The 27,727-nt window shown below is 42.8% G+C and overlaps 1 protein-coding gene across 4 annotated transcripts in view; it reads left to right on the top strand.

The window, feature by feature from the left end:
- The first annotated feature begins 10,724 nt into the window (after positions 1–10,724).
- CTNNA2 (catenin alpha 2) overlaps positions 10,725–27,727 on the top strand; it is a 578,592-nt gene continuing 561,589 nt past the window's right edge. For 3 of the 4 annotated variants that reach the window (XM_073002097.2, XM_073002098.2, XM_073002103.2), the window contains exon 1: positions 10,895–11,098. The gene's annotated coding sequence lies outside the window, so the exon portion shown is untranslated. Of the gene's footprint in view, positions 10,784–10,894; positions 11,099–27,727 lie in introns of those variants that run through there. The other variant, XM_078394460.1, reaches the window with a different exon arrangement.

Genomic DNA, 27,727 nt, shown 5'->3' on the forward strand with positions numbered 1-27,727 from the left:
CTAGCATTTAATTAAGCCTGAATTCAACAAGCATCTGGAGTCCTACTGTATATTTACACTGGGATGTCTGGTAGCAACTAATTGCTTCAAGTTAAGAAGTAAGTATAGCAATTGTTATCACATACCAAGCCACCTGACTAGTGTACAACAGGAGACATGTATGCCAGTTTCTTAATTTTTGGAAATTCACCTCTGAAAATTATATTACTGGGTGTAAAGTAACAGAATTGTGGCCATTAAATTTCACTTAAAACTTTGCTTCAGTTGCAATTGTGATTTTAATTATTTTAAACTGTGTTCACCTAAGCATACTCTCCAGCTACTGAATCTACTGCACTGTATACTGGCTGCAGCATGGGGCGGGGCTGCACAGGTCTTGCTGGCACCTACTGGCTAGTGTCCATAACGTTGAGTGACATGGCATCTTCATTTTATGAACATTGTGTTTTAATTTGCGCCTGGCACTAGCGTGCATGTTCATTTATAGCCTCTTGGGTTATCCCTGGTATCTTTGATGGCAAGCCCCCTGGGTTGAAGGCGCTGTTGCTAAATGCCAGGTCAGTAACAGGGAAGACAACTAACATCCAGGACTGGATCCCTGAATGAGCATGCTGACCTGGTTTGCATTATAGAAGCCCGGCTGGATGAAACTGGGGGAGTCAGACTTTCTCAGCTTTGTCCACTACTTTGTGCAGTAGCAGGCCAGCTCTGGGGCAGATGGGGAGGAAGAGTTGCAATAGTCTATTGAAATTCAGCCACCCTTATCAGGTGCCCTGCCCCATAGACTGATGGGTATGAGTTCATGTACATGAGAGTAGGTGCCTGCGACGGAATAGGGATTCTCTTGGTGTACCACTGACCCTGATGCTGTCTGATCTGGTCATATTGGCTTTATTGTAGTGGGGAACTTCCACATCCATGTGGAGACCAGCTTGTCAGGAGATGCTCAGGGCTTCAGGTCCACCAAGACAACTGTCCCAATTCTTATCTGGCCCCAATTATGTTGCAGGGCATACTCTTGACCTGGTTTTCTCTAATGGGCAGGGTGATGATGAAAACTCTCCATTTTCTGGTTGTTGTGGATATATCACTATGTGGTAGGATTTAGACTTATTGGAACTCAGGGACTCTGCAGAGGTGAGTGGGGGATAATTAAAATGGTCTAACCTAACAAACCGAAGGATCCAAATGGTTTTCCTTGGGGAGTTTCCTGCTATCTTGGCAGGTGATCCTGTCAAGACGTTGATCGATCTCTGGAATGTGGAGGTGGCCAGGGCTATTGACGTGTCTGGTCCTCAGCATTCCCTCCCACGAGGTGCAGTCCAACCTGTTCCTCGGTTTACTAGGGAGCTGGGGCTGATGAAATGAGGGAGGTGGAGACTAGAGAGAAGACGATGGAAAACTCATAGCAAATCCGATCGAACGCAGACTACAGTTGATTAGAAAGCATTTTCCAATCTCAGTGGCTGCTCCCAAGCTTTGGAAGGCCATGCCCCAAGAAGTGTGATTGACCTCCCTCCATTTTTCCAACAAAAAAAATATTCCTTTTGAGGCAGGATAAGTTTGGAGAGAACATTCTTTTTTTTTCCAAATTTAGAAATTTCAAAATATTTTTAAAATTGTTTTCAATGCAGATCAATGTTCATTATGTGTAAATATATACTTCTGATTATGACTATGATTTTAATTGCTGTGAGCCACTTGGGGTCCCCTGTGAGAAGAAAGGCAGCAGGCAGTATACATACATACATACATACTTACGTACATGCGTGCGTGCGTGTGTGCATGCGTACATACATACATACATGCATGCGTGCATGCGTGCATGCATACATACATGCATGCATGCATGCATGCATACATGCATACACACATACATGCATATACACATGCACACATACATGCATACACACATACATGCATACACACATGCACACATACATACATACATACATACATACATACATACGTACGTACGTACGTACGTACGTGCGTGCGTGCGTGCGTGCGTGCGTGCGTGCGTGCGTGCGTGCGTGCATGCATGCATAGCATGGACCTGAGGCTGGGAGTCCAGCCCTCTGTGGAGTTACAGATTGCTGGACTGAATCTTGTAGTGTCACTTTCCTAGCTTTCATAAGGGAACACACACAGGTGTGCCAAATAGAATAATGTTCCTATTCATTTGTTATTTATTTATTTTATTAGTTTTATTCGTATGCCACATTTCTCCCATGATTTATCATAATATGGCTTTCTTTTTTTAAAAAACATGGGTAGCAGAAGCTATTGGGCTGCACACGTCAGCAGAACAAAGAATAAGCCAAACAAGGCAAAAGAATAAAAGATTAATTTGCTACTTAGAGACTGATTATTCAAGGACAGCAAATGTCTCAACTCTACTGAGTATAAATGTTTGTTATATAAAGGTCAGGGGAGTCGCACATTAGTAGCATCTCACGCGATCGCTCCATTGTTCCTTTCATATATAACAGCAGAAAGGCTGTCCTGTTTGCCCAGATACACTGTTCAAATCAGTCCCAAGAATGTGTTATTGAAGATCACACCTGACAGTCTATAAGCACGCAGCAGTACCTGCTGCCCTGAGTTAATAGCTTACAATTAGTTCCAACAGGATACCTGTGCTCTGGTTGCTGTCCTCTGAAGTTGCCAGCCACAGAGACTGGCGAAACGTTAGGAAGAACAACCTTCAGAACATGGCCAAAGAGCCCAAAAAACCCACAACAACCATTAGATCCCAGCCGTGAAAGCCTTCGTGAATATAATAAAACACAACTTTCACTTCAGTGAACAGATCCAGTTTCAGGGTGTCCGTCCGTCCGTCCGTCCGTCCGTCCGTCTATCTGTCTATCTGTCTGTCTGTCTGCCTATCTATCTATCTATCTATCTATCTATCTATCTATCTATCTATCTATCTATCTATCTATCTATCTATCTATCTATCTATCTATCTATCTATCTATCTATCTATCTATCTATCTATCTATCTATCTATCTATCTGATTTGTATACCACACCATAAATGTGAAGCACTATTCTGGGCAGTTTACAGCAAAATAATAAACCACAACAAGAAAGCCAGGGTGACATGGCCCTGCATGCAGCCTTCCAATTCTTGGTGGATTACAGCTCCTGTCATCCTTGTTGGATACACTGGTTGTGGTTTATGAATAACAACATGTGGAAGGTCACAAATTCCTTACCCCGGATCCAGATATGGGCATATCCTGCCCATTTTTAACCTTCCAGGATCACAAACATGCATCACTTCAAAGTCTTGATATATTAGTCATCCATATGTTGGAGGAGTTTCAAACAGGAGAGCCACAGCATGCCTTGTGATGTGGCACAGTCTCTTGAGATGACTGCTGTACATATCCACCTGCACAGTTAAACCAGCTCTCAAAGAGGTAGAGATCTGAGAACTAATTGGCTTGATTTTAATTCCAGAGGTCTAGAGACACCTGATAAGACTATCAAGGCAGCTCAGATGCTTCTCAAAGCTGTTGTAGTGTGGATTAGACAGGCAAGCAGCCACGAAGCTGAGAAAACTCAAACAAGGCTATCTTTCAAAAACTGTGTGTTTGAGGATTGTGCTATTTGGTTGTGTATGAGGGTGAGAAAGACAGCTATCTCTGTGGCTCTCTGTGGTACAGAAGAAGATTGGAAGGTCAGGTAAACATCTTCCTGAGGCTCACAAGTGCAGTTCTGTTGATGCTTAAAAACATGTGATAATGCTTTATAATGAGACTAAGAGACACTTAGTTCCATGCAGCCCATTTGAACTGCTTCAGATTCTTCAGGGCCACCGGTTGGGTGTGCCTCTTAGCCATGCCATCTGACATATGAAGATCCCAGAGATGGAAGTTAGGATCTCTCGCACGCAAACTATGGTGTTACCAAGATGTTTTTGCCTGTTTACACTTCCACTTGAGAAGCTGTATGAACTCAGCTGGACTTACGTATTTTTCTGTGTATAAGACGCCTCCATGTATAAGACACCCCCCTTTTCTAACCCAACTTTAAAAATCTAATTGGGGCTTAGCAAGTGTAGGGGCAAAGGGATAAAAGCGCTGCAGAATCACTTTGATCCCAGCTTTCCCCTCCATTTGTTTTTGGTCTCTCCTCAGCTTACTTCCTTGTAAAAGACGACCCTCATTTTTTAGTCTAAAGATTTTAGACAAAAGTATAGTCTTATACATGGAAAAATATGGTATTTCAAATAGATAGGGTTGCATTGCACAGCTGTGATTCTGGGCATGCTACCTGAGAGTAAGCTCTACTGAAATCAACAAGATATACATTAAAACATTTCTCACAATTGCTATTATGACTTTTTTTAAAGTCGGATGTGCTATAAAAGGAGCATGTCCTTTGAATATGTTCCAGGTTTCTAAGTAGCAAACAAAGAGTCTATTTTTCATGTGTCTATTTTTTTCAGACCGCACCCTGAAAGGGTGGGGGAAACTGACCAAGGCTCATTAAAAGAAAGAAAACTACAGTACTTCAGAGCTCTGAAAAGGGGGGATAAAGTAATATAGTTATTTTTAAATGGATGGGAGTTTACAGCAAAATCCTATACATCCTAAATATATATTCCCCACCAGGCCTCTTATTCTGCAGGCATCTCGGTAGACCTGAACAGATGCTATCCATATGTTTAGCTCAATCTCTACATTTACTTAGAAAAGATTCCAGTGTGTTCAACTGGGCTTACCCCAAAGGTAAGCATATACGAGTACAGGACTGAAGTCTCATTAGTTCTAAATCCAGCCTTCTCAAAAGGGAAATGTCATCTTTGAAAGGCAGAGGAAGGTGGAGGGCTCCCTTTGGGATTTCGCCCCCAGGAGACTCTACCTGTGCCACTTTTGCCTTCTAGCCTGGAAGATACGTAAACCACAGTTAAGGACCTGGGCTGCTTTGAATGGCAGGTTGTCCTGAGCCAGACAATGAGGAACAGAGTGACGGAGGGCATGATGTGGGACCATGAGTGTAAAGCCTCAGCTTGCTGCAAAGTTCACATTAGATGCTTGCTTTAAATGGCTTGTAAGATTTGACAGCTTTACTGTCACATGCTGGCTAGGCGGCTAATGCTCTTATTTGTCAGTCTTAGGCCTTTAGATAACACTGCGGTGGCAAGTGAAATGAGAAAAAGACTTACACAAGAATCTGGTTTCAAAGTCCTAGTTCTCAGCCTGTATCATTTCAGTTCTCACTATGAAGATTGCCTATTGAGAAAAAAAAGGCAACTTAAATGCTCACACAAGGCTGCCATTTGGCAAATTGGGTTGCATTTGTTTTTCAAGTGGAGAGAGGTGTCATTTGTATGTCTGGCATCTCAAGTGCATAGCACAGAAAGATCTGAATTTCTGGAGCGATAATTTTGGAACTGCAAAACATACTTGTCTGCCTTAACATACAGTCTCACTGTCATGCTGCAGACATGTGCTTATGTCATCCAGGATTCTTCCATAAGAATAAATTCCAAGTTTAAGAAAGCAATTTAAATGAGAAAGGTCTACTTGTCCTATTTCTTATTTGTCCACAGAAGCGACCTCCTTCAATTCATAAAAGTACATCCCAACGTTAGGTTACTCAGTCAGCAAATATTGCTATTGTCTTGTACACAAAAGTGATCCAGCAGGCTCTGAAACTTCTATTTACCTCCTTTTAAAAAGTAACAAGATAATGTTCTATCAATCAGGGATCAGACCAAGATCGGATTCACATGCGGGGAAGCCTGATGAAGATCCGACTGGCATCTCCAGAGTTTCATATCCAAAAGAAAAAGGAGCAATCTGTTTATCTCTGTTGTTTCTTCTCCTCTTCTGTATTCAGTGGTATGAAAATGGACAGGGAAGGAACAAAGCAAAAGTCAAAGAAGTTGGTTTCTATGTAAGAATATGTACACAAATCCAGCGTGAAAAGACCCCAACCTCCAGAAATTAGTGTGAGAACATTTTAGTCTCTCCAGATATTCTTTCGCTGATTCCAAAGCCACACACACATAGAGTACAAAATTTCAAAATGAGGCTCCAGCATGAAGCTGCTGTATTAAGAGCTTAGTAGCAAATGAGGATTGAAACCAAGTTGGCAAGTTTGCCAAACTCAAGGAGCAACGGATGTTCCACAACTTTTGCCAGTGACATAATTAGCTGGTTTGAATTGCCTGCAAGTTTATTCAAAGGAGGGAACCCCGGGAAGCGAGATGCCAGCCTTAGTTGTAGAGATTGATGGGACAGGATTGTGAAACCTGGAAATGTTTCCTATTTTTGATGCCCCTCACCCCTGGGTTTTAGAAAATCAACATGAGGGAGAGCATAATTTTTGAGCAAGGAATAATATAACTGTGTCATCATGCTCTGCAGGAGCAGAACAGCATCCTCTGGCTTAGCAATAAATGCTGCTTTTTCAGGCATAGAGATGCTTGAAGCCAAGGAAGAATGATGGGGCTTCTGGTTTAGGTAGCAAGCAGAAATTAAAACATTGCTTCAATTCTGGTGAGGCAGCTAACACTAATTCAAGGATGTAACAATTTGTTTCAAACTCAGCATGCAAGCATAACAGTGAGAGATACACAATTCTGGATACATTTGTTTCTCGCAGAGAGAAACAAAAAGAAAACAAACTCTCAGCTTTCCAGCTGATCATGAAATTCTCTGGTCTTGATGAGTCTGAGGTTCCCCTAAATAAACCCTCCTGGAGTCACGTCTTCTGAAAGAATAAAAGTCATCCGCTGTAAGTGATAACCACAGAGAATGAAGAATCCGTAAATGTTGCCTGTGGCTGAAAACAGGTTTTCTAGAACGAGTAGGAGAGATTTATACCTGCCAATTTACAGTAATTTCCTGGTTGCGTTGCCACTATTGGGGTCGTTGTGACTCTTTACCACTCCTTGACTTTAATGAGGGCTTTATGGTGACAATTCTTGTCAGGCTGCATATGTTAGAGTAGCACAAGCACATAGCATGTGGACCTCTCTGTCCCTGTTGGGGATGAGCAGTTTACACCTACCTTGTGAATGTAGGACAAGACATGGCCAATTAGAATGAAGGCTTATTTAGTCTGGGACTCTTTCCCCCTCTTGGTAGAACAGACACCTCGCCATACGAGCAGGGGAACTGCAACAACACCCTTCCACTTGTGTACCCCCAGCAAATTTGTACTGCCACCAATAAAGGAGGCAATGCTGGGCATTCTGAATGCACAGTGAAGTGCTGTACCTTTGCTTATCTGAACAAATATGGTCTAAAAGTCTTTTTAGATTGTTTGTAGTTTTAGTAAAACCCTTTATATGTTGTTACTATAATAATTTCTTATGGTTTTAGTTGTTGTTTAGTCCTTTAATATCTCCAATTTTCTTGAACAGACCTGTTTTTTTTTTCATGTATTTTCCTCTATTTCTTTGCACTGTTCATTTAAGAAGGCCCTCTTGTCTCTCCTTGCTATTCTTTGGAAGTTTAGTTGGATACATATTGTAAAAATATATTTTAAGCCATTGTGATTCACACACTTGCCTTATTTTCCGTGATGTGTTTCTTTCACAGTGATGGATGGATAACCTCACATCTTATATCTTGGGCACCCTGACTCACATTTCCATAGCCTTTCCTGTTTGAATCTCACATAAATTATCTTGCATGATCTCTCTAGCTCTTGACTTGGATTTTTTTTTCTTTTAACCTTTATATTTTACACCACCTCTGAGCACATCAGAGGGGACGCACACAGATTTATCCTGCTTTTTCTTTTTCCCCTCACAGGAAGCCTATTAAGACTTGGAAAAATTTGCTGCCCCAAAGGCATCTGGCCATTGGAAACTACATGGATGAGAGTGCCTGATCTGATTATCCAACAGGTCAGCCGCTACCATACTATGTATACCATGCAGAAGAGAGAACAGTATTTCTTGCCTCTTAACCACTTATACATGCCATTCAATTAATACTAATCTGAACATTCGTAACTCCAAATGTTCAGCTGGACTTGGCAAGTGGTTAAAGAGGGGAGGAAAGCCTCTTCCTTTCATAGCTCAGCGGCAAGAGAGTGTAAAAAAAAAAACCCCAACCCAACTAATTTCCTGACAAGCAGCTGTCATTTTTATCTCCCTTGAATGCCTGAAATGATGGGGCTGTGAAATGGTGGGCCATTTCTTTCTTAGATTTCCTTGCTGTATGACACATCATGACATATCTTTGTCCTGGGTGTTTGAGAAGGAAAAAGAAAGACACCTGAATGCCCAGATGGTAGCAGGCCTCATTTGGGAAGGATGATGGAGTGACATTTCAAAGTGTGGTCTGAAGGTGCATAGATCTGATTCAATGTACAACGTACCTCCCCCACCCCACCCATGGCCTTTTAATAATTCAAATAAATAGAACAAAACAATCTCTCACCCCTACCAATTCTGAAACAAACGGCTTGGAATGTTGGAAATGCATGTTCAAATTGAATATGAATTAAAAGGCCTCTATTTGTTTTCACCTGTCCTCTGTCCACCAGGTGGATTTGGGAGGTCTGAGTTCAGGTGAGAGCAGAAACTGTGAAGTCGGAAGTGTGTCGGAGAAAGTGAGCAGCAGCATGACCTCAAACCTCTCTGCACCTATTTCTGTTGACAGTCAGTGAACAGACAGACAAAGTGGGAAGAAAGGTGAGATGGAAAAGTCGAGGGAGTTGATACCACAAGCTTATATATGCTTACTCTGAAGGAGGTTCTTTCTTTCAGGTATGTGGCTAAATGACTGCAGGTTGAGAGGTAAGGGCTACTATAGACTAAATGAACACAGAGCAGAAGGGCAGTAATATAAGAACTCCCCCAACTCTGGCAAGATCCTGGTTCTTGTGCTGGTTGCAAGATTAGAGGTATGACCAGGCAAGCAATTGGGAGCCTGTCAGAGCCAACGGTAGTGATCATTTTCGAGTCCCATTCTTCATTCACTGACCAGGACGCAGACCAGGAAAGTTATATACTGTATTAGGTCATCTAAGAAATGACAGGAGTGTTTTATTGTAACATTTGTGATTGTATTGACTCTTTCTAGTTTTGTATTTGTAAACTGTCTGGAGAGCACTCACAGTTAGCTTGTCAACAAACTTTTTTAAAAAATGTAACAAGCGAATAAAGAAAAGGGAGGAAGATGTAGGAGAGAGGACAAAAAGCACGCAGCTTAACTTTGTCCTAGAAGCTGCTCCTATCTTTCCAGGTTGCTTCATCTTGAACGGTCAGTTACCTTCTATTAGCTTCATTCTGCAGAGAGGAAACCTACTACAACTTCTGTGCTGAGAGGGATCAGGAATTATGTCCACTTATCTGCCATCCTGTCTTCCCAAAGACCTACAGCCTACATTTAACCATCTTAGAAGTGGAGAGCTGGAAGGGACCCTTGGGATCATGGAGTCCAGCGCGTCGAACTCTCAACCTCCACCTCTCCGCCTTAAACCAGCGGTCCCTCCCCAACCTTGGGCCTCCAGATGTTCTTGGACTACATCTCCCAGAAGCCTTCACCACCACCCCTGCTGGCCAGGATTTCTGGGAGTTGAAGTGCAAGAACATCTGGAAGCCCAAGGTTGGAGACCCTTGCCTAGACCACTAAGCTATCCAGCAGACCCATCATCATCAGCTTAGAATGCAGAGCTGGAAGGGACCCTTGGGAGTCCAGCTTGTGTCAAGGAGGCCCAGCGGGGGATTTGAACCCCCAACCTCTGGCTCTGCAGCTAGACGCCTCAACCGCAGAGCTCTCCAGCAGTTATCTCACACCTACCCCCACCACCACTGTCTTGCTTTCGGGGGGGGGGACGTCTCCTTAGGCATCCCCCAAAAGGAGGGCAAACCAGGAGACTCGTTTGCAATATATATATATATAGGTTGCAAACGAGTCTCTTGGTTTGCTCTCCTTTTAAATATGCTCTCTCTCCGTGCAATGTACAGTATATGCAAACGCACCGAGAGATGCTCCCCGTTCCTTCGAGCAGACTGAGCGCCAGCATCATCTCACTCGCCGGGGGAAGGAGGGGAAGGGTGACCAGGCGGCCCGCGGGGTGTCCCGTGCCTGCCCCACCCTCCGAGCCAGGGGCTAACTTGGCCTTTGCCCGCCGCCCACCACCACCACCCTTGGCCAGGGCGAGCACCTTGGCCAGCGACGGTCCTCCCTCCCCAGCCCAGCCGGCCCCTTGCTTTGCCTCCACCTTCCAGGAGGGAGAGGGACCCCGCGCGTTCTTTCCTTCCCTCCCTCCCTCCCCTCTGACGGGCGGCGCGTGGCCCTCCGTCGCTCGGCAACGCGGTTGCCATCCCCACCCTCACAACTGGCCCACCGGGCACCTGCGCAGTGGGCGCCGCCTGGGCCTCTCGCGCGCGCGCGCGCCCGCCGGGGGGGAGCGCCTTCCCTTTTTCCCTCCCTCCTTTTCTCTCAGGTGTCCTCCTCCTCCTCCTCGTCCCCCCTCCCTCCTTCCCTCCCTCCCTCCCTCACGGACCCGCCCTCCGCCTCAGCCGGCACCTGCGCCTCTCTCTCCCTCCCCTCCCCGGCCCTCCACGGCGCAGGCGCGCTCCCTCGTGAAGGGAGGGGGGGTTGGGTGGAGGGGCGCGCGCGCTCTCTCTCAACGGCCGCCTCCATCCCTCCATCCTCTCTCCATCCTTCGCCGCGTGAGGCAAAAGGAGGCGGGGCCGAGGCAGGGAGGGAAAGAGGGAGGGAGGGAGGGAGGCGGGCGCCGGCGCGGCTGCTGCTGCTGCTGCTGCTCCTGCCGCTGGTCCCGCTCGTTGGCTGGCTGGGTGAGCTGCGCGCGCGCGCGCCTGCCTCCCTGCCTCTGCGCCCCCCCCCCCATCTCTCTCTCTCTGTGTTGTGTGAGGGGAAAGGGGAGCTTGTGCGGGATAGCCGAGCCCAGCCCATCCCAACCCGTTCGGTCCTTTGGTGCCGCCACCGGGCGTGAGGAGAAAGAAGAAGAGGAGAAGGAGGGAGGGAGGAGGTGGCGGTGGTGGCGGCGGCGGCGACAACAGCAGCAGCAGAAGAAGGAGCAGCAGGAACAGCAGCAACGGCCGCGGCGGCTCTCTCCCTCACGCACCCACCCACCCACCCACCGAGCTGAGGTGAGGCCAGGGGACAGCATCCTCCTCCTCCTCCGGGCTCCCCCTTCATCCCTTCCTCCGTCCTCTCCTCTCCCCCTTCATCCCTCCCCCGGGTGCCTCCCTCCCTCCCTCTCTTCTTCTTTATCTTCCTCTCCCCCTCATCCCTGCCTCCCCTCGCTCGTCCCCATCTTTCCACCTGCTTTTCCTTCCCGCTGACCCTCCTCTTCTCTTCCCTCTCCTTCCTTTTTATCCTCTCGCCCGATCCCTTTCCCCGCTTTTCCTCCTCCTCCGCCTCGCCTCCATCTGTCACCTTTCCCCTTTCCTTCCTTCCCTCCCTCCCTCCCATCTTCCCTTCTTTTCCTCCACCCAGCCCTCCTCCATCCCTACCTTTTCCTCCTGTCGCCTTTATGTGCATCCTCGCCATCCCCAGCCAGCAAAAGCTCCCTCTTTCCTCTGGTCCTCATCCCCCCCCCCGCCCCGCCATGCATGCTCCTTTCACGAGGTTTTGCATCTCTGACTCAAAGGGAGAGACCCACATCCATGCCAAATTTCTCTTGTTTCGCTCTCATGAATGCACAGGGAGACCATCACAGATTAATCAGATAATCTCTCTACCCCACCCCCCCACCCCATATATGCTAGCATAAGTGGTCATTTCCCCTCCTGCAGCCTGTGCCCATATGCGTATTTGTGTGTGTGTGTGTGTGTGTGTGTGTGTGTGTGCCTGCGTTCTTGTGCACACTGGAGAAGAGGAAAGGACCAGGGTGGCTTTGGGCATGTGTCCCTGTGTGTAAGAAATCTGGTTCCTGCTTCCACGCTTCTTCTTTTTTGGAAAAAGGCCTTTTCTTCAGTAAGAGGTGGTGTTTTCTTCAGGCAGAACCTTGCACATCTACAAGAAGAAGAAACCCCTTTGGCCCGCTTTCATCTATATCCTCTGCTTTTCATTTTTCTCATTGAGAAGCCACATGGAGAAGGCGAGGATGAGAGCAGCGTGGTTGACAGGAAGTCTAGGGGGGAAAGCATCTTTTTAAATTCCTCTCCCCGTTTGGTCCCTTCCCATTTCTTACTAACTTCGGCCACCTGCTTAGAACTTGATTTGGGATCCAAAATCAGAAGTTTCTGGTTCTATCCAGGCACTTTTTGGGGGGGGCGGCAGAGAGGGGTGAAGGAGAGAAAATTCATAACCAATGCAATGAAGTTTCTTTGTCCTAAGCATTTTGGATACATATCTCCCTCTTCCCGTAAACAAATAGGGAGAAAGTTAAGAAAATTTTGGGATGGGAAGTAATTCGGAGGATTCACTTTGAACAAAGTTGGAGTTGTCTGAGAATTCTTTGAACAGCTTCAAATGCCTGGGTTTATGGTGACTTTTTTTTTGCAAAGTGACAGTGTGGAATGTTGTGCAAAAAAAGATATTTAAGAAAACTCCCAAGCTGAAAATGTATGTGATTCTCCTACATTCACATGTACAGTTGACTTCTCACAGAGAAAAGTGTTCGAAGAATGTTCCAGTCCTGGATCAATTATAAAGTGCTGATTTCATATATCTTAATATATTTTATGAGCAGCTACTACCTTTCCCCTTTTTATAGTGAATATACTGTTAGCGTTTTCTGTTGTTTAAACAGATGCCTTTCCTTTTTGTGCACTTGCCATTTGAACGGAGAAGTTTATTTTGTACTTTGTCAACCTGAGCCTCTGCTCTGGGAGTTCAGCATTTTAAAAATACCACCATCAGCAGTGCAGCGGCTTGTGCATTACAGATGGTTCATATTTCCTTAGAGATGTTAGATTCTCTTAACTTACCAGAATTATTGGCAGTATTCTCATTTGTATGTTCCGTATAAACTGGAGTGTAGTAGTTAGAAACAGTTTGTAGTTTAAGTACTTCAGTCAATCAAATGTATATTTAAGTAGGAAAGCACATGAGTGATGTTTTATCACTACATATCAGAACAAAACCATATAGCAATATAATAATTAAAAACAAATAAATTATCATATATGCATAACTATTGTTTCTACAATTTCAAATGCTGTGTGTTATCTTGTACTTCTTGAAAGAAACGTATTGGTATGTATGAACTCTGAGGAGAGTAAGTTTTTTCTTTGTAAAGCATGATATGGAACTGTCGGTAAAAAGCTGCACAATTGAAAACCCTGTTCTTCAACTTACTTCAATTTACTTTTGTAAAACTTGAAGGAAATGTGTTCTATTTAGGATTGGGCATTTTCTTCTTTGTTTCATAGGTTCTTCCGATGGCCAGGTAAATCACATTTTTGGGTGTTTCAGAGCTAGAATGCCACAACAGAACTGCTGTTCTTATTTTGGATGTCTTTGTAGAAGGGGAATAGAGTTCAATGTCAAATATGACATCAGTGATGTGTCAGAGGGCCCCTGCATGTTTGAATCATTTAAGACATTTCTTATATTAATCTTTGACAGGGATATGGAGATTTAAAAGAACATGAGAGCAACCTTGCTGGATCAGATGAAAGGCCTCCTTCGCTTAGCAAACTGTTCTCACAGTGGACAATCTATGGGAAGGGTGCAGGCAGGACAGAAATGGGAAAGCTTGTTTTCCGTGCTGACTAGTATTCAAATTTATATTGGTTTTGATACTGGTGATAATATAGAGCCATTATAACTGGGAGCTTTGTCCTGCCTTATTTTGTACTGTTGTTGAGTTCTGTCAAGTTGCCTCTGACTTAGGGAGGCCCTATGAATGAGTAACCTCCAAAATGTCCTGTCCTCAATAAGGCTGTGCTTTTCTTTATGGGGATCAATCCATTTCATATTTGATCATACTTTCCTGCTGCCTTCAACTTTTCCTATTATTAATGTCTTTTCCAGTGACTCTAGCCTTCTTATTAGTGTGCACAAAGTGTGATAGCCTTGGTTTCATCATTTTTACTTCCAGAGAGAGTTTAGGCTTGACTTGATCTAGCACCCACTAGTTTGTCTGTTTTAGCTATCCAAGATATCTTCAAAGCTCTTCTGTATTTTTGACAAATCATTGATTTTATTGATAGCTTTCTTTGTAGTCAGGCTTTCACGCTGATACATAATAACTGAAAATACAGTAGTACGGATGTTGTTCACCTTGGCCTCCAGCAAGGTTCCCTCTTAGCTGTGCGGCTGTGTGAGCAAGCGTGACTCCGGCCTGCTCCATGCAGTGTCCCTCCTCTTCCTACAGCAGTTGCTTCCAGCTGCTTTGGTTCTGGTCATGGAGGAACCCCATGGGGGGAGCAGAGTCGTGTGTGCAAAGGGCAGAGCCCTACCCAGCGGGGCTGAAAATTAGAGGAAACATTGGTCTTCAGTGATATATCCTTATACTTCATGATCTTTTTAAAGTACAATAGTGTTTGAGAGATGTGATTGAGGCACTCTTTCATGACAGAGCCAATAGATGTTCCAATAAAGAACAGTGTTTCTGGCCTGCAGACCCGTCACTAAAGAAGACATTTGCAGCTGATGGGAGATGAGAAAAGCTCATGCTATGATAACCACAAACAATCAGATCCTTGGAGATTCAATCTTCTTGTGATAGGTTATCTGTAAGGCACAGACGACCATAGGAACTCGCTATCTTAACTCTAAGTTTACATTTCTCTAAAATAAACAGCGCCTTCCAGTTGTTGAAAACTGTAGATGCTGAAGCATCATATCTCATTACTTGGCACAATATATTCCCTGTTATTTCCATTAATGCCATCAAACAAGGGTTCAAGTACCCCAAAACTATTTTTCTTTGATTTATGGAAATAGACAATGTACAGTTTGAGTGAGGGGGGTGGATGAAGAGGAATAGTTAGGCATCCTTTAATCTCGAAAGACTATGGTAACGTGCTCTGAATGGAGGACTTGGAACAGTGTCTAGTGTGGCTGAGAAGGCCAACTGGAGAGTGACCATCCCTTCCACACTGAAAACAAATGCAATCTGGCCCCTGTCCAGCTCCCTGATTTTGCTGCTTTGGGGACTGCCTCTTGGCGTCGGCCTGGATAAGGATCTCTTCAAATTGGGAGAGGCCGTGATGCAACGCCTGCCTCCAGGCTGAATGCTCAGATGTCAGGGTTTCCCATCTGTTGAGGTCCATTCCTAAGGCCTTCAGATCCTGCTTGCAGATGTCCTTGTATCGCAGCTGTGGTCTCCCTCTGGGGCACTTTCCCTGCAGTAATTCTCCATACAGGAGATCTTTTGTAATCCGACCGTCAGCCATTCTCACAACGTGCCCAAGCCAACGCAGACATCGCTGTTTCAGTAATGTATACATGCTAAAAATTCCAGTTCGTTCTAGGACTACTCTATTTGTAACTTTGTCCTGCCAGGTGATACCAAAAATCCATCAGAGGCAACGCATATGGAAGGTGTTCAGCTTCCTCTCCTGCTGTGCACAAAGGATCCAGGACTCACTGCAGTACAGGAGCGTGCTTAGGACACAGGCTCTATAGACCTGGATCTTTGTATGTGTCGTCAGCTTCTTATTGAGCCATACTCTCTTTGTGAGTCTAGAGAACATGGTGGCTGCTTTGCCAATGCGTTTATCCAGCTCGACATCCAGAGGGTGTCAGAGATGGTTGAGCCAAGGTACACAAAGTTATGAACAACCTCCAATTCTTGTGTAGAGATGGTAATAGAAGGAGGTGAGTCCATGCCCTGGCCCATGACTTGTGTTTTCTTCAGGCTGATTGTTAGTCCAAAGTCTTGGCAGGCCTTGCTGAAACGATTCATGAGTTGCTGGAGGTCTTCAGCAGAGTGGGCAACAATGGCTGCATGATCGGTGAAGAGGAAGTCCCATATGCATTTCATTTGGACTTTGGTCCTTGCTGTCTACAGAGATTAAAGAGCGTTCTGTCTGATCTAGTCCGGAGATAGACACCTTCTGCTGCAGTTCCAAAGACGTGCTTCAGCCTACTGCTTAGTATATGCTGGACTAAAATGATAACACATTTTTGCATGCAATTCCTCGTATTCCCTCATCTTTTTTTTCCCAGTGTATTCGATCTTACTGTTTCATGAGTTTTCACAGTTTGGAAAATCCATTCTGTGTTGTGTCACAGTGTCCAAAGTAGAATGAATTTAGTTTTGTTAGGACAGGCACTATGCTGGATTCTTTGCAAGCTGGCACTCAGTTTTCCTGTGGATGTGTCTAGAGTCGTGCTGAATTTGGGTCTCTTGGTTCCTTTTTATCAATAATGGTAATGGCATGTGATGGTATTGTTTGATTTTACTGTGAATGGGCTGACATATTTGCATTAATGATGCTTTCTGTTGTTTTGTTATAAACTTCTGATGAGGTGCCCTTTCTTAAAATGATGTTTCCAAGAGCAGCTTGATACAGGTGTAGATATGAAAACCTGTTTATCTCTAGAAGTGTGTTTGTAACTCTCAAGGTATTCTAGTTTTGTGCTGTGGACTTTGGTATTTGTTCTCTTTGGCCTTGAGTTGGTTCTGATATTTGCTGCCGTCCCAGGCCTTCTGGCTGAGCTTCCGTACCTCAAGCTATTGGCTTTTCTGGGGGTTAGGTTAATTAGCTTGCCACCTGATACTCTGGCACCTTGTGGTTGTGCTGCTCATCAAAGGTGGCCCAGGGGCCAGTCCCTCTATAAGTAACGCACATTTTAGCCTGAGCTTTCATGAATTACAATCTGCTGCCTAGGTTCCTTACATTTGCCTTATTCTCTTTTAATGGGGATAGAATATTCCCTTTTAGAAGGAATTCAGTCAGGTCCATCAGAGTACATGTTTTGGTTTTAGTTACTAAAAGCCTTACTTTTGTTTTATTTGTCTCTGTTTTCTTTCCATGTGTATGTACTTCATCTAGCTGTTCTATGGCCTTCATGATTTTTATGCTACGAATATACGACTATGCATATCCCCATGCAGCTGGACTTACGGGGCTTTGAACAGCTGGGGCTGGACCATCCACTCAGATGTCCGGCAGTGACAGCCTTGTTCTTCCTTTCAGCCACTCCTGGAGCACCATTCGGATAGCCACACCGGTCAATGGGAGGGAGAACGAGTCTGTCTGTAAGGCTGAGCAGGAAGAGAGTGGCCCTCTGGGACTGATTGGAAGGATGTAGCGAGGCTACATCTGAGTGGATGATCCAGCCCCTGGGGCTGGCTCTTGGTTAAGTCCAGCTGTGCAGGGATATTCGTATATGAATACGAATACCTGCATCTCTACTCTCAAGCATCTGAGAACCCTTTCTCCCCCATACTTTTCTTGGAGAGGTATCAGAGAAGAAAAACATAGAGGATATGAGCACAGCCTTGAAGCAACATCTTCTGTACTCCTCCCCCCCCGTTTCAAATGGGTAAGAAAACATTCAGAAAAACATAGGAGTTGATCCATATTGACAATACTGTTTTTACAAGCCAACATTTACGTATGTGTGGTGCTTGGAGGGACCAACAACAGCTTTGAGCAAAGAAGGAATAGTTGGCAGAGAGATAGTAATACAATGGTGCCTCGAAAGACGAATTTAATTCATTCCACAGTTAATGTTGTCTTGTGAAAAATTTGTTTTGCAAAATGCATTTTCTCATAAGAATGCATTGAAATCTAATTAATGCATTCCTATGGGCAAAAAGAGTCAGAACAAAGTCAATTTTGGTTTACAAAGGGTTTATTAAGTGCTCTTTATAGCCATACATATTGTGCAGATGATTTCAAAAAATTCAATCAAAAAACTAACTTTTTAAACATCTTAGAGAAACATTTAAAAATCAACAAACATGAGGCAGGAGCAAAAAAACGGAAAACATTCGTCTTGTGAAGCATGGCCATAGGAACATCTGTCTTGCATGTCATCAAACCCATTGCCAAAACCATTTGTCTTGTGAGTTTTTTTTTGTCCTGAGAGGCATTTGTCTTGAGTGGCACCACTGTAATAGGCTCTGTTTAGGTTCTTGACCATCAGTGAGAGCTGGTGTAGTATGCGGGGTTAGTGCACTGAACCGGGAATGGAATTACCTGTGTTCAAATCCCTGCTCACAGTTTTTCACCCAAACTTATATCCGTTCTATTATTTAATATGGAAGATGAAAAGAGATATACAGTTAAACTTGTGAACCCATGGGAGAAGACCTCTACCCCCTGCCAGAATGCCTTATATTGGGGCCTGCCAGTAGTGGGAAAACTTCTGGAGTTAGTTTTATGCCCACAGAGGTTTCTGTGAGCATAAGAGGAGTTTCCAGGACTAACACTCACACTGGAGCTTTCTGTTTATGAAGGAGCACTTTTACCCTATTGTACCCCATTCCAGCAACATCCTTAAGTGTAAAAGAAACAAACAAAATAACACACACACACCCCAAATGTTTGGGCTATGTTCAAAGCCCCTTAAGTTCTTTTTTTAAAAAAAGATTTCTTTCCTTCTAAAATTAATCTTGTTCTCTTTCAAAGCTTTCAGTGTTATAGGAATGTCCTTTTTTTCTGTTTCAGCTGGGTAAAGAAAACTTGAAGACAGACATAGGAGTAGATCCTTATTGACAATACTGTTTTAACACAAAAACTATTTGCTCTGTATTGGCCCCACCTATGCAAGTAAAAAGAACCTTACATTCATTAAGCTTTCCCTTATATCCCCCAACATTTGAAATGTCAGTTTATGCCCTCTTCCCCCACAAATACCTAATTATACAATTATTACAATTGTGTGTATATATATATATATATATATATATATATATATATATATATATGTATATATATATATATATATATATATATATATATATATATATATATATATATATATATATATATATATATATATATATATATATATATATATATATATATATATATATATATATATATATATATATATATATATATATATATATATATATATATATATATATATATATATATATATAATTAGATATTTGTGGGGGAAGAGGGCACAAACTGATTTCTGTGTGGTGGATGGGCAGATGAGAAGAAGTAAGTTAGATGAGAACGCCAATATATATAAAATATCTTTTGGAGATGGGGGGAGGAATAGGCAGATAATCTCCATGTTTTGCACCCCTTCTAATTTTATGTGAGGATTGTTAAGCCCTCTTCCATTGTTCTCTGCGTCCACTACTTACTTCTTCTTTTCTTTTTTTAAAAATTCTAGTTGAAGGAGGTAACACATGGTTACCTCTAATGGCTACTACCAGCCCTGCACAGAGGGAAACCAGTTTGAATGGCTTCTATATATAAATTCACCAGTCTTTTCATCCAACACTTCCTTTTGTTAGATTTCCCAATACAAAGTGTTTGCTTTTGCTTAATACTATTCTTGCGAATTACTGTTCTTCCGTAGTCACAAGTTAGCACTAGACTGCTGCAGTCTGCAAGCACGAATGTCAAATAATTCTAAGAAGGGTAGATAGTGTACAGAAGAACTATCATCTCTTCTGGTTTCTCTTCTAAAGATGTCTACTGTGATTTCTGTAGCAACTAAAATCTTTAGAAGTTGATGTTAAATGTGAGGTTGCTTCATGCTGAAATATAAGGTGCCTTGGCGAAGTTTACCCGTCTCTGCTGTAGACCAGTGTTGAAGTTGTCAATGCCTCAACCACCATGGCCAAGCTATTTCTGTTCAAGAATTGCTGCACGTAGCATACCAACTGAGGCAGACAGAAGACACTCTGAGTCACAGGGATATCCTGAGCCACAGAGGCATCTAGATAAAGAGGAAGCCAGGGACACCACTAGTTTGCACAACTGCACTTTCAGAGGACAAGTAACCTTATTCAGAAAAAGTGGCTTACCTGTCCCTAACACCTGCAAAGCACTCACCTATAAGACCTTTGTCTTTTTCAATTTTTTTTATTTTCTATAATTATAACATACACATAAACATATAACTAAAATACAATTTAACTGTGTTCCCCACCACCATAAACGGGACCTCTTGCTGTAATCTTCCTCCACCTGTCGTCGTTGTCGTTGTCGTTGTCGTTGTCGTCTTCTTCTTCTTCTTCTTCTTCTTCTTCTTCTTCTTCTTCTTCTTCTTCTTCTTCTTCTTCTTCTTCTTCTTCTTCTTCTTCTTCTTCTATTGTCCTCTTCTCTAGAACTGAATTTATTCTTGATTTATTCCATCTGCACCATCATATCTGTGATTGCCCTTCAGATTTTTTAAAATGCCGCTAGTAGTTTCTTAAGCATCTCTTCTGCAGACTAATCATACCCAGCTCCTTTAATCTTTCTTCGTAGGAGCTATTTTCTAGTCTGTCTACCAACCGTCTTATTTTCTTCTGGGTGCATTTCAGTTTGTCAGTGTGAATCTGAAACTGTGGAGGCCAGTACCCCTAGGCCTTCCAGGGAATGTCAACCGTTGTGTTGAGACCTTTCTGTAAAGGTGGTTTAAGCCTCCACAATAATCACTGAGCAGCTCTAATATAGTTTTGACTGATGGATGTGGCAGCTGGTGTCTGAGCAGAGTGTGAAACAGTTTTTATGCAAATTCAGAATTTGGAGGCACAGTAAAGGGAAAGTGAGGAGAGCTGTGAATTTTCTGAAAGTGAAGTTCCACCTTGAAGTATATTTCTCTCTGCGGATCTGATGCACAGTGTTGCTTATCTCTGTTCTTACACTCTGCTTGTAAACTTGTAAATAAAGTGAATGTTATATAGCTTCCATAAATCTCTAGACTCCTTTATACAAGGGTAATTTAGGCTGTAGTCTTGTATAGTACAAACATTTATTGGGGATAAACCCCATTTACTTATTGAGGTTTGTTTGCAGATAGAGATGCATAGGATCATACTGTTAGTCTTGTACAGTGGTGCCTCATTAAACGATGATAATCCGTTTCACTGAAATCTCTGTTTAGCGAAATCATTGTCTAGCGAAAAGCTAGAAAATGATGACCAGATAGGCAGGGTATAAATTAAATAAATAAATAAGCATTTCCCTATTGGGATGCATTGAAACCTGTTTAATGCGTTCCAATGGGGAAGAATAGTCGTTGTCTAGCAAAGATCGGCCATAGGAAAGCAACTTTGCGAACCGCTGATCAGCTGTTTAAATAGCTGTCTTGTGAAGCTTAGGTCCCGAAAACACCCGTTTTGCGAGCGCGGAGGGAGCTGTCAAAATCACTGTCTAGAGAAAATTGGTTTGTGAAGCAGGGACCAAACATTGTCCAGCGAAATTCCCCCATAGGAATCACTGTTTTGCGAATCGCTATAGCGATAGCAAAAAGTCAATGTTTAGTGAAAAAACTGTCGTGCGGGGTAACTGTCTAGTGAGGTACCATTGTATAACAAAAGTGAAAACAAAACTAAACGTTTTACTGTGCCTTAAAGTTAGCATATTTGATGCTTAATTGCTGAGATTGAACTGTTAATCTGTGCAATGATGACTCTGAAATTGGTACGGCAACTTCCTCTTGGTGTATGTAACAGTATGTTAGTAGTATTTAGTACAATAAGTTGTCAGCATTTTCATGATTCCTGCCATGAAAAAATGAATAGAATCTCTCATATTTTGAGTTATCTAAGTTTCTCGACAGATTAATATAAATGTAATGCATGTTTAAGATAGTTTCTCCAGCATTTCACTATGCAGTAATGTATGTAAGAGATATCAGGAAATAGATCTAGACCTAGAAACTAAAAATCGTTTTGTTTAAAAATAGATTTCAGATTAGCAAGTGGAAAATTATAGAAGAAGCACATGTAAACTGTATTTTTTTAAATTTGGTGCAGAATGTATTGGTTGAGCAATGGTGTGTAGCACCTGCCTTTTCATGCTTTCAGGTATGAATGGAATAACACTTTTGAAGAGAAGCATGAAAATTACTTGTAGTTTTTTCTTTCGATAATAATTTGAGATACATGAGATTACTTTGATGCCCGACTGACTCTAGGAACAATTTTAGTTACAGTTAAGATACACCATTTTATAAAGTCATTTTGGAGTCTTCTTTTTCATTCAGCAGTGATAAGCAGTCATTATGTTCATTAAACATTTTCATGTCTAAATGGCAGTTGTACTATAATAAACCTTTGAGAAAGTTCACGGTCCCCCCCCCTTTTTTTTTAGCAAAGCATTAAAGCTGAATGTTTTTGTTTCTTCTTATCGTCAGCCACAGCACACCTGTATTGTCTTTCTTCCAAGGAGTTCAAAATGGTGTTTTCGTCTTTCAGCTTCAGAGGTGCAAACGAAAGAAATTTGCAAACAGTCTGGCTGAGCAGGGTTTTAAAACTGAAGCTCTGCTCCTTAGCTTTTATTGATCCTTTTTTTTGAGGGGACTCACTCAGCAGGCTTATTCACATGACTGTGATTTTCTGAACATACTTAATAAGGGAGTGTCTACCCCTGCCCCTTTGGTTGTTGCTTTCTTCACCTATTGAGTGAACAAATTACATTCTTCTTTTTTTAAAAAAGAAAATAGACTGGGAAACGGGGGTCCTTGCTCACTTGTAGAGGATACACGTAAATAAGGAGTCTATCCTCTTCAGACTGCACATTGAAGAAAGCAGTGACAAAGGAGTGGGACACGGGCACTCAACATGTTGAGGAAATTGGTTTCAATAATGGCCGAAACTGGATTCAGCAAGAGTTTGGACAGCCTTGGTGTTAGGCCCTCTGGGCTGATAGTGCTGCTGTCAAATTCCAGATTGGTAAATGGGGAAACAGCAGCCATCCAGGACTTGGCCTTGCAGGAGCATGCCAAATCTGACTTGCATTACGGAGGTTTGGTTGAATGAGGCTGGGGGTGTCGGTCTCACTTAGGGTTTTCTATGCAGCAGCAGGCAAGACCTGGAGGATAGGGAGGTGGATGGATCCAAGTGGTTTTCTGGTAGCTCTTGGGGAGTTTTCTGTTACCTTGGCAGGTGATTCTATTGGAGCACTTGTTGATCTCTGGAATATGGAAATGGCCAGGGCTGTTGACACAATCCCTCCTAAGCATTCCCTCCTGCAAAGTAGAGTCAGTCTGGTTCCCTGGTTTAAAGAGGAGCTAGTGGTGATGAAATGAGTGGGACGGAAGACTAGAGGGATGTTGGCAGAAAACTTGGAGTGAATCTGATGGAACACAGGCTAGGGCACATTGGAAGGCCTATTTTGTGTCAATGGTGTTGGCGAAGAAGTCATTCTTCTCTGCCACCAACGTGTCTACACAGATTCATCCACTCTTTTGGGTGGTCAAGAGCTAACTTTATGCTGTCTTGCAGGAAGAGAATGCAGATCACAGTGCAGCTCGCTGTGAAGAATTTGCACAACACTTTGCCGGCAAAATTATTCAGACCCACTCTGATTTCTGTGCTGTGGTTGATGCACATCCTGTGAATGTTACAATGGCCCCTGCTTGTCCTGTATTAATTGATAAGTTTCAGTTTTTGCAGCCTGATGATGTGAACAGAACCCTTGGAGAGGTGAAGGCTACTGTATGTCTGCTGGACCCTTAGCCTGCCAGAAAGGGACTGGCTGAGTGGGAACGAGTGGTTAATGCCTCCTTATAGCACAGGAGGATCCCAGCATGCTTAAAGGGGGCAGTAGTAAAACCATTGCTGAAAATACTCTCTTTGGTATGGGATAATTACTGACCAATCTCTAATGTTCCATTCTTGGGCAAGGTGCTAGAGTGGGTTGTGGCTTCTCAACCTCCACGGACTCCAGGGATGAGACGGATGATCTAGATCCATTTCAGTCTGGCTTTAGGCCTGGTTATTGGGACTTAAACTGCTTTGGTCATCTTGGTCGGTGACCTCCAACAGGAACTGGACAGGGAGAATGTCTCCCTGCTGGTTCTTCAGCAGCTTTTCATACCATTGACCACGGTATCCTTCTGGATTGTCTCTTTGGGATGGGACTTGGAGGCACTGTTTCGTGGTGGCTCCGGTCCTTCCTGGTGCTGGGGGACTCTTGTTCAACACCCTGGCCATTGATCTGTGGTGTTCCTCAGGGTTGTATTTTGTCCCCATGCTATTCAACACCTGCGTGAAACTGCTGGAAGAGTTTGTCTGGAGTTTTGGGGTTCAATGTCACCAGTATGCAGAGGACATCCAACTCTATCTCTCCTTTCCATCTAAATCCAAGGAGGTTGTTTCAGTTCTAGCTCAGTGTCTGGTGTCAGTAATGGACTATATGAGGGTGAATAAACAGAAGCTTAATCCAGGCAAGACGGAGATGATCCCGATCAGCCGAAATGAAGATCAAGTAACAGGGTTGTATCCTGGGCTGGATGGGGTTACGCTCCCTCTGAAAGCACATGCGTGCAGCTTGGAAAAGCTGTTCACTTTGTCTCTGAGCCTGGATGCCCAGGTTTTGGAGATAGCCAGGAGTGCCTTTGCACAGTTAAAACTAGTGCACCAGCTGCACCTATTCCTTTAGATGTTTCATCTGGCCATGGTGATACATGCCTTAGTTATGTCTTGGCTGCCTTACTGTAATGTTCTCTATGTGGATTTGCCTTTGGAAAGTGTTTGGAAACTCCAGCAGGTCCAAAATGTTGCAGTCCGATTTTTAATTGGGCCCAGTTACAGGGAATTCTTCTGTGGCAGTAGCTCCACTGGCTGCTGATCCATTACCAGGCAGAACATTGCTTCTTCTTCTGCCTTAGAATGAACAAACGAATGAATGAATGAATGAACGAATGAACAAACAAACAAATAAAATGGTTGTATAATAGCCACAGTGTGTTCATAGTGAGACTGGAACCTGGACTTCTTGCACAGATAAAATGCTCTGTAGTTGCTGTGGGTTTTTCGGGCTCTTTGGCTGTGTTCTGAAGGTTGTTCCTCCTAACGTTTCGCCAGTCTCTGTGGCTGGCATCTTCAGAGGACAGGAATAGCACTGTAGCCAAAGAGCCCGAAAAACCACCAACAACCATTAGATCCTGACCGTGAAAGCCTTCACGAATAAAATGCTCTGTTTTTGTTATTGTGATTTCATTCGAATTGAGATTTGTCAGAAGATTGGAGAGTGTATTAGTTATCAGTTCACAGAGTCAATACTGATACGCATTATTACATTACTCTCTTAATCATGTGGAGTTTGTATTAGCGTGATGCCTTTTGTGCAGTAGTGCACTTGTGTGCCAGTATGGAAGCATTTGAGGTTGGCTGGAGAGAGTTGCTTGGCTGAAAAATACTGAATATTCAGATCCTTCTGCCTCTGGCACTATGGCTTTATCTGTGATCTACTCCTTCATGTTGCAGTTTTCTGTGACTTTGGTATCAATTAATTAAGAAGAATGAAGTCACCCTTAAAAGGGAAGAAAGATGCGTCCTTGGATGAGAGTTGAGGAAAAGAATTTACTGCAATGAACCCATTTGCTTCCCAAATGTATCTGAACATCATCTCTAGTCTGGTTTCACGTGACCCAGAGACGTCCACAGTTTGTAAAGAACCCTGGTTTTGGGACAAACCAGGTTGTTGCTTTTGGACTAAAGGGATAATTCAGCACAACAAAGTTCCCTATAAAGTCTTGCTATTCTGATAATGGAAGTAGTTACCAATTTACTTAGATTTATTAAATGACAGATAACTTGACTATATAAATCTCGACTAAAGCACATTTATACTTGATTATGCCAGTAAGTTTTCCCATTTATTTCTCAGTTAAAACCTTGGATTGTGAAACAGCAATTGCAGTTGAGTTTATGCACATGAAATAGAGCAGAACAACATTTAACTATGCATCCTCTCTCTCTCTCTCTCTCTCTCTCTGTGTGTGTGTGTGTGTGTGTGTGTATGTCTGGGGATATGAAGGTGAGGTTTCTATTTTTGCGTAGGTGTGATAAAAACCACCTAAGTTCATTTCCACCATCTGTATAGTAGGGTTATTTTACTGGGTTCCTTTTTTCTGGACCACACATCTTCATGCATGGGTACAGTTTGCCTTCTACCTAATCATTCTCTTGAGCCCCTGAATTATAACATGACATTGAAATGTGGTGCCAGGTATTCTCCTGACAGCTTAAATGCACAAAGCTTGTTCTTCCAGTTAGCTGACAACCAGCCAAGTAGGAATGGAATTGTTGAAAGATTACACATCCCTAAGAAATTTTCTTTCCTGAGATTTTTCTGAAGTACTTAATCAGCAGCAGACAATGGGGAAAAAAATCAATTGAGCTGGAGTGTTTTAGTTTTTCTAACCATAAACTGCACAATTAAGGGTAGTATTTAACGGTATTAAAATCTATATTTCACTTCTCCATATCTGCACAGCCTGATCTGTACTGTATATGGCAAATTAGGTAGTTCAATTTGCACACTACAATTTTGCATATTATACTAATTAATGAATATTTCAACATTATGCAAAGAAGCACATTAATTGTTGCATTATTTTTGTGGCATTCTTTTTCTACTAGTGGTGAATATTCCGTTATGTAACTATGCTAATACAGCAGGAGTGTGATAGTGGCACATTGTTATAAATTAGAGAGTAGCACTTTCGGTTTCAGGGTGTGTACAACTTGTGTGCAATGAAGTTGCGTGTACCTAAAAAATGAAGGAGGGACTCTTTTTGAGTGTTGGATTTGGAACAGGAGGATACATATTCAGATCCTGCACAGTCACAAAGCTTACTAGGTGTCTAGTAAATTATTCTTAACCAAACACAATTTCACAGGATTATTTTCAGAATAAAATGGGAATTGGGAAAACCGTATAAAGCAGCCATGTACACGGCTGGTGCACTGGGCCTCCTTGATAGGATGGACTCAATGATCCATAGGGTCCTTTCCAGCTGTGCAGTTCTAAAATGCTGGTGGTATAAACAAGTAAAAACACTTTGCCACATACATTAGGCTTCTGGTAATGTTCTCATAATACAGATGTTGCTTTTGGTCTCCATTTTTATTGATGGCACAAGAACTTTCTATAAGCCTATGTGAAAACCACAGGAATCTTCCATGAGTGACGCACACCTGATTTACAGGGGGAAAAAGGGGGAGAAAGTGAGCACAGGCTGCAGAGATAATGTGGAAGAAAAACCAAGATGTCATTTCTTTCAGAGATTTAGTCTCAATATTTATTATAACAATAAAATATCCTAGATTTAACAAAAAAATCCAGTCAGAAGCCCTCAGACAAAACAATTACTGGCCATGTTGACTAGGTGATTCTGGGAGCCTAATGAATAGAAATATGTCAGTTTCCTAGGCAAATTTATTAAGGGGTAAGAGGAATTTAATTTATAGAACACATATCTAAACAAATACTTTATAGAGCCCTATCAAATCAAATACATGTAGAATTTGTTCCTTCTGATTGTCTGAAAAGTCTTCCTAGAAATCTACTATATATAGCCCAATAATAGCAACAAAAATGACAAGCAGAATCTTTTAATAATTTATGTGCACTACGTTGTTTGAAGGGATCAACTATAGCTTTTCTTAAGGCTGCACCTAGCTAAATTCTCAGTTAATCTCTCAGGAGCCTATGGTAGATAACCTGGAATTTAAAGTTTCTGGAACACTATAGAGTGTTCCAGGAAAAAAAAAACCTGTAGAGCCAGAGGGAGCGGGAAGAGACTGGGGGGATAATTCAGTTCAGCTCCCTGCCAAAGCAGAAAACACAGTAAATTGGATAATACTGGAGTTCTGAAAAGTTCCTCTTTTTTATTAAAGCTCTCATAATCTTCCAGTTAGCTGTCATTGCTAGGAGTTAATTGCTTTTTGAGCACTGCTCTGTTTG

The sequence above is a fragment of the Pogona vitticeps genome, chromosome 5 (assembly GCF_051106095.1).
Source record: "Pogona vitticeps strain Pit_001003342236 chromosome 5, PviZW2.1, whole genome shotgun sequence".
Taxonomy (NCBI): Eukaryota; Metazoa; Chordata; class Lepidosauria; order Squamata; family Agamidae; genus Pogona; species Pogona vitticeps.